This window comes from Propithecus coquereli, unplaced genomic scaffold (assembly GCF_000956105.1).
Source record: "Propithecus coquereli isolate 6110/MARCELLA unplaced genomic scaffold, Pcoq_1.0 Scaffold51, whole genome shotgun sequence".
In the NCBI taxonomy this organism is placed as follows: Eukaryota; Metazoa; Chordata; class Mammalia; order Primates; family Indriidae; genus Propithecus; species Propithecus coquereli.
The window spans coordinates 2,305,208-2,312,662 of record NW_012150952.1 but is presented as its reverse complement, the minus strand read 5'-3'; positions in this window follow the sequence as shown (position 1 = coordinate 2,312,662).

Sequence of the window (7,455 nt, the reverse complement as noted above, 5' to 3'; positions counted from 1 at the left end):
CACCAGCGTATGGTATCTTGTTATTGTAGATGAACACACTGATATATGTATTGAGTTGCTAGTAAGGCCCTGTCATTGCAGAGATAAATCCCAACCTTTGTCCTCAAGGAACTCCCAGTCTCAAGGATATTAGATGTATAAACAAAGAAATATAATGTGATAGCTACAGCAATAAATGTGTGGTCTAGGGCTACAGGTGATACAAAGGATAGTGTGATTGGCTCCACTTGGATGAGTCAAGGAAGTTTTTTCAGACAAATAATGAAATTTATTTTAGACTGAGGAAAATGTGTGCAAAGTCACAGAGGCATAACATAACATGATGTATTGGGGGTGAGAGGACCAGGGCAACAATCACATATTTCCTAAGAACTTGGAAATAGTGAACAAGATTGCTCTCTGAGAGTTAGATTAAAACTAACCATGGATGCCAGAGTTGAGTTTGTTTATTTCTTTATTTACTTATTTGAGACAGAGTCTCACAGCAACCTCAAACTGCTGGGCTCAAGTGATCCTCCTGCCTCAGCCTCCCCAGTAGCTGGGACTACAGTGGTGGGCCACCATGCCCGGCTAATTTTTTCTATTTTTAGTAGAGACAGAGTCTCACTTTTGCTCAGGCTGGTCTGAATTCCTGACCTCAAGCTATCCTCCCTCCTAGGCCTCCCAGAGTGCTAGGATTACAGGCGTGAGCCACTGCGCCGGGCATGGATGCCAGAGTTTAAATACGGTAATTTAAAGAAATAAAACTCTTCCCAGGCTGAGTTGACAGTAAACTGAATGATGTATTAGAATATTTAATGGCAGTATCAATCGAAAAGGGCCATTTAACCATTATTGGACTCTAGTTTATTCCTCCCCTCCGTTTTTAAAAAATTTATGAATGGTGTTGCAATAAATATCATCCTACATATAGATTTTATTTTGGATTAGAGTGCCAGGAAATACTTCTGTAAGTAGAATTACTGGGCCAAAAGGTAAGATACTATTACCCAAATTGCTTTGAAATGTGTAAATTATACCGCTATCACCAGCATAATGTGCCAGTTTTATCACATCTTCCTTTCATAGGGCATTATCAATTGAGAAATTCTGCTAATAGGTTGATTCAAAAAATATTGTACTTGAGAGGTTACACCATGCCAGACATTATGCTAAGAGAGAAAAATGGTACATCATTATGGTGTTCAAGTTAATATTTTTGATTACTTGTAATATTTGGATTTTTAGGTTTTTTTAAAGAGACAAGGTCTCCCTATATTGCCCAGGCCGGAGAACAGTGGTTATGCAGAGGCTCGATCATCGCACACTACAGCCTGGAACTCCAGGGCTAAAGCTATCCTCCTGTCTCAGCCTCCTGAATTTTGGATGTTTTGTATGTGTGTGTTTAGCTGCCTATGTTTCTCCACTGTTAACTATGTCTTTATGTTTATTGCTTATTTATCTAGTATTCTTACTAATTAACATCTGCTTTGTTTCATAAATAATTTCAGCTAGATTACTAGGGTCTTAACATTTTAAAACACTTTTATGACCTTTATATAATAAAAGCATTATGTTTTTGCATGTTTTTATATCCCTGCCAGGCCCAGCAGCCACAACCCCTTCTGGGAGAAGCACAGCCTGCAGAATGAAGAGGGGGACAAGGAACCCCTCTTGGGGGAGGCTGAGCCATGAGCCCAGAAGCAGTGCCCATTCTGGCTCCTCCTGTCTTGGCTGACTGGTTCCTGAACCACATGCATTTCACGGGGCCTTAATATCCATGTCTCCTTCATCCCCAGCTGGCCTGACCTCTGCCTGGGCCTGTTCCTTCCTGCCCATGGTCTTCAGGTGGCGTGATCATGGCAAGTGAGGATTTAGGAATACCTCCTGGGACTGAATCCTGACTCCATCCCTGTAACACAACTCCCTAACCAACCATGCAGACTTCACTCTCCTTGGGGTATCCAACAGTTAAAAGAAGTTTGTCTTAAATGTGTTGGATTGGGGAGCGGGCAGTGCCCAACTATGTTCTGTTCTGTTGAGCAGTTTGTTCTTGTTCTTGGCTGATGTTCCATGTTAACATGGCCATAGTTTGTAAGCACAAAGGTAATAGACATCTGCCTGGTCATCTCAGTCATGACACTGTCCTTTCTCTCCCATTTGCCTCGTGTAACTGCTGCTCAGAGTAGGAGACAGAATCTGGTGTTCAGCACGGTTTACTGTTGTAAGGTTGAAGTCAGAAGGATAAAATCGGAGCAATGGTGCCCACGTCTCAGGTTCACTGAGTTCCAGAAGACAAAGAGCCAAGCAGTGTCTGCTCCTGAGAAAGTTTTAACCAGCAGTTTTGTCATTGTTGAGAGATTGTTCTGCTTCTGTTCATCCATCCCTCAGTTTCCCCAGATCCCTGATCATTTTTCAGTCCCCGCCTGCCTTGGGCCTGCTGCTCCCATCTGCCTCTCCATGGTGCTAACAAACCACCGTGGTTTTCACCATTACCTTCTTAGCTTTTCCAACAACCTTAGGAATGGGGTCATAAAAAACAAAACAAACAAACAAAAAAAACTCTTATGTAAAACTCTTAAAGTAACTCTTATGATAGATTAGACAAGTTATTTACTAAGTACCTACCATGTGCCGCAGTTTTAGATGTTGGGGAATTTAGTGATGGATACTTGCAATCAAAGAATTGATATTCTAGGGAGGAGAGACGCTCAATAAAAATGAAAACAGGAACATAAGATAACTTTAAATTCTAATAATGGTTATGAAGACATTACAGTAGAACAATAGACAAAATGAGGGAGTGACTTTGGCTAGAATTAAGAGGGAAATCCTTTATGAGAAGATGAGAGAATTGAATGATTAGAAAGCAGCCATGTCTAACTCTGGGGGAAGAGCTTTTCAAACAGAAGGAATAGACAGTTCCAAGATGCAGGAACCACTATAAGCTCGGTGTGTTTTATAAACCCAAAGACCAATGTGGCTGAGTGGAGTGAGGTGAAGCTAGAGAGGTAGGCAGGGGCCAGATTGTGAAGGGCTTTGAAGGGCATGGAAAGGCTTTTGGATTTTATTCTAGTAATAATAGAAAGCCGTAATAATAGAAAGCCCTCAGAGCTGCGGTCCCTAACCTTTTTGGCACCAGGGACTGGTTTCATGGAAGACAACTTTTCCACAGACAGACGGATTGGTGGGGGAGCGGTCCCTAACTGGGGGTTGGGGACCGTAGCCTTAGAGCATTTTAAGCAGTGAGGAGAGAGCATGGCACAATCAGATGCATGGTATTCGAAGATCTCTCTGACTGCTGTATGAAGAAGACACCATAACGTCGTAAGTCGGGGCAGGGAGGCCAATTACATGGCTCTAGGGAATCCAGGCAAAAGACCATGATGGATGGAGCAGAATTGAAGAAATGGAGATAGTGAGAAATGGACAGATTTGAATACATTTTGATGCCTTGCTGATGAATCCATCGTAATTTCAGAGATCCTAATTCTGTACATCTGGGGAGGGTATAAAGATGCAATTGTAACAAGCATCTCAAGTGGTTCTGATAGAGGTATTTTCTGAGAAAATAAGGGACTGAAAACACACTTGGCATTTCTTGTTAGTGAGTAAGAAAGAATGATTCTAAAAAAGAAATTATTGTCTTATATTTGAGAAACTGATGGGCATTTCATTTGGTAAAATGATCGCAAACTCTGAATAAAACTAACCAAAAAATTACTGTGACAAAAATGAATATCACTTCATGTTTCTAAAAAGCTAGTCTCGTTTTGACTTTTCACCCCTCCTTCCCACACATTTTTAATGTCTTTCCCCTGTGGACCTCCCTGTCTTTTCTGCCAACTCTGCCTGGCTTGTACCTTCATGGTTGGCATTACTATTATGCCCCGATATCCAGCTCTCTTCTAAATGAGAAGATTGCACTTCCCCAAGGCCTTGATGTTACATATGGCCATGTGACTTGCATTGGCAAATGAAATGTGGGCAGAAATGACCTGTGTAACCCACTTTCCAGGCTGTTGTGATGAAGGGTGACGTAGGAAACACACAATGATATACAACTGCCATGAGATGAAAGCACCCTGGAATTCTGAGGCTGGAGCACAAACAGCTGCCCTGAAGAACAGTCAGGACCCTGGCAGACCTTGGTGAGTGCTAGGATCTGGAGGTTGTCTTAACTGCAGCATAACCTCATCTACCTTGACCAGTACCCTGTGGTTCACCTTCTTTGGGCCTCTTATGTGTCTATTGGGGGGCAATGATTAGCCTTAAGACCCACGTGTGGTCTTCTATGAAATCTTCAGGATAAAAACACCACATGATTTTCCAGTAATACATAAAAACATAAATATTTCTTGGCCTCAAGGATCTCAGACATAGGTGTCCCTTTGTAATATTTTGTCTTACTTATTTCAGTAAAGATAATCTATGTGATAAAGGTAAATCTTCTCAACCAATCCTGGGTTCCCTCTTTTAGGATGTCACTCAGCAAATAGAGGCATCAGAGGTTTTGTCAATACCTGTACCTCTTATCATGAAAAATCCAAAAATTCATATGCTCATGACATACGGGTACACACGGCAGCTACAGGGACTCAAACTTAGTATGGATTTAGCAGGGAGTAAGATATACAGAATCCGTCTACATCTTACAAGTTTTAGTGAAGCCTCTTGCTAGCAGAACAAGAATTCCACGGCGCTAAGTATTACTTTGGCCAAATCAGGGTTTGTAAAGCTCTGCACTGTTGACATTTTGGGCAGGACAGCTCTTTATTGTGAGGGGCTCTCTTGTTCACTGTGGAATGTTGAGCAGTATCGCTGGCCTCTATCCAGATCCCAGGCCAACAGCACACCACACCCCTGTTACGACAACGAAGAACATCTCTAGACATTGCCGATGTCCACAGAGAGGCGAAATTACCCCTGGTTGAGAACTAATGGCCTAAAATGAATGTATATTTTTGTGATAGATGTTGCTCAATGATAACAATTTAAAAATCGTGTTGGGTTTGTGTAAAAAATTATCAAGATCAATATTTAAGAATAAACACAGTAGATATTTTAATGAAAGCAATGGTCCTGCCATTCTTTATTTCTCACAATAACACATATTTACAGAAAAAAAAGAATCATACATTTTAAATTCTGATCATTATACAGATTTTTTGTGGTTGAATAATAAAAGGAAATTTTTTAGTGACTTTTTAAAATACTTTCAATGTTCGAAGATACAAATTATATGATAAACATTCAATAACTGGAGTAAACTCGTTTCAAAATGAAAGACAATTAGCACCCAGTAAAAGTAATGAAATGCAACCTCACTGGGGACAGGATCTCTTAGGAGATCTGACCCAGAACCTTATCTTTACCATAGATTCACAATCAATCCAATTTTTCAACCTACATTTTAGAAACTTGGGTGCAAAATTATGTGAAAGGGAAATCTCCATAGGTTTTTGTAGGGTTAGAAGAATTTAGCTTTAGAATAACAACATGTGAATCAGTTTTTCCCTCATAAGGCCTTGAAAAAGTTATATCCTAAGGTGCTATAGAGTGAAACTTTTTTGATAGTCAATAGTTTCAAATGGATTTTCATTTTTTAAAACAATGAATTATAAATTCTTCTTTATAAAAGGCTAAAGGCACAGTGAAACAATGAATATTTGTACTTCACCATTTTACAACTCAAAATAATTCAGAACACAAAATAATTCAGGTGGCCAGCACCTAATCTGTCCTGTAGGTGGCAAAATTATCCTAAGAGGAATCCAAGGACAAGATTCAGAATTGCTGTACTGAGGTTAATAGCGGCAGATGACTTAAAGCTTCATTTAAAAGTTCTAAAATTTTTTCAAGTTTTACAGATTTAAGGATGCCTTTTCTCTTGCTCTGCATTAACATGGATTTTTCTGGATAGTCAGTACTAATGCTCAGAAATAATGTTCTTTTGCTTTTCAGGGGCTAGATTTTCAGTCTGATGATTGTTTCTGAAAAATTCCTCTCCTTTTGCTTTTTTGTCCAACAGGTTTTGCTTTATTGTGTGATTCACCTAACTTGAAGGAAGACAGGTTGGGAAACTAAAAATCAGTTGTTACTGGTCAGCAGCTATGAAAAGCAAGCTTGAAACCAGTATCTAAAAGGGGGGATATGAAGCCCCCTAGATTTCAGCCAGCTTTACGTTTTCTCAATTATCTTGTACTGGATGGAAGAACAGTAGCAAGACTTTTAAGAAGTCATGGATAATTTTTTACAGAAAAATTGGGGCACCATGATGATGACTATACTTACGTGTAAGGAACAAAGAAGTTTGTAAATGATTACAATTACACAGTTAACTCTAGTCAAATAACATTTTATCCTCAGGAGTTGATGTCACTTGTCTTCATAGCTTCTTTGCTTCCTTTCAAGATAGAGATACTAATCTATGTTCTGGATTCATCATTAAAGAGTCAGACATGAAAAACAGCCAGGGCCATCAAATAAAGACTAGTAGCAAGCACTAAATATACAGTTACTTGAAGAGCTGAGACTAAGTGGAGGATAAAAAGTAGAAAGTATAGTATGTTATAGCAGTATGTTCTGAAAATGCTGACATAGTACAACTATTTCAAAAATAGGGGAGAAAGGGAAGAGCAAATGAGAACATTTTTAAATGTTCCAATTATCATATTGGTTGTGGTTGTGTATGTATTCTTATTCTGAGACAGTGGCATGTGTAAGGTAAATAAAGGAAATGAGTAATTATGGGATATTCTAATTCTACCATACCCTATGCTCTTGAAAACCAAGATTCTCAATATAGAAGAATATAGATATAGTTGTAACAGAAAGGTTAGGTAAAAACCATGTAATAACAAATTTTTATTTAGAAGTATCAAGAAACTTACGATGTGTTTTATCTTTAAAAACATATAGATATTTCCTAGCTCTCTCCTAGAAACAATGACCAACCCAGTACTCAGACTATGTTTTCAAAAAACCATTTTTCACTGAAAGAAACCAGGCTTCTTAGGGAAATGGCCAATTCCAGGTCCAGGGCAGGAAACACGCAGGTTGAGCCTGTGATATTTTGTCATAGAAGATAGCAGCAAGCTATTAAAAACTTCTGAAGTGGTGTCAAAAAGACTCAGAACAAACTTCATGAGACTTTCAATGACCAATGATATGACAATTTGAACTTCAATAAAATAATATTTGTAATAGATTGAAGCTCATCAAATATGTTTGTACCCACAAGTTCATAATACCTGTATCCTAAAATACCTGGAAGATGATAGGAAACAAGTTTATTATCTTGAAAATTAGTAAATAAAGGGGAAAAATTCAAATATTTATTTTCTGTCTCCTATATGAACTCTACCACTGGTTAACCATGTTGCAGATGTGGGGAAGTATCTCTTTATAAAAATGTTCCAACTAATAAATTAAATTAAAAAGAAATGATAAGACCGGGCGTGGTGGCTCACGCCT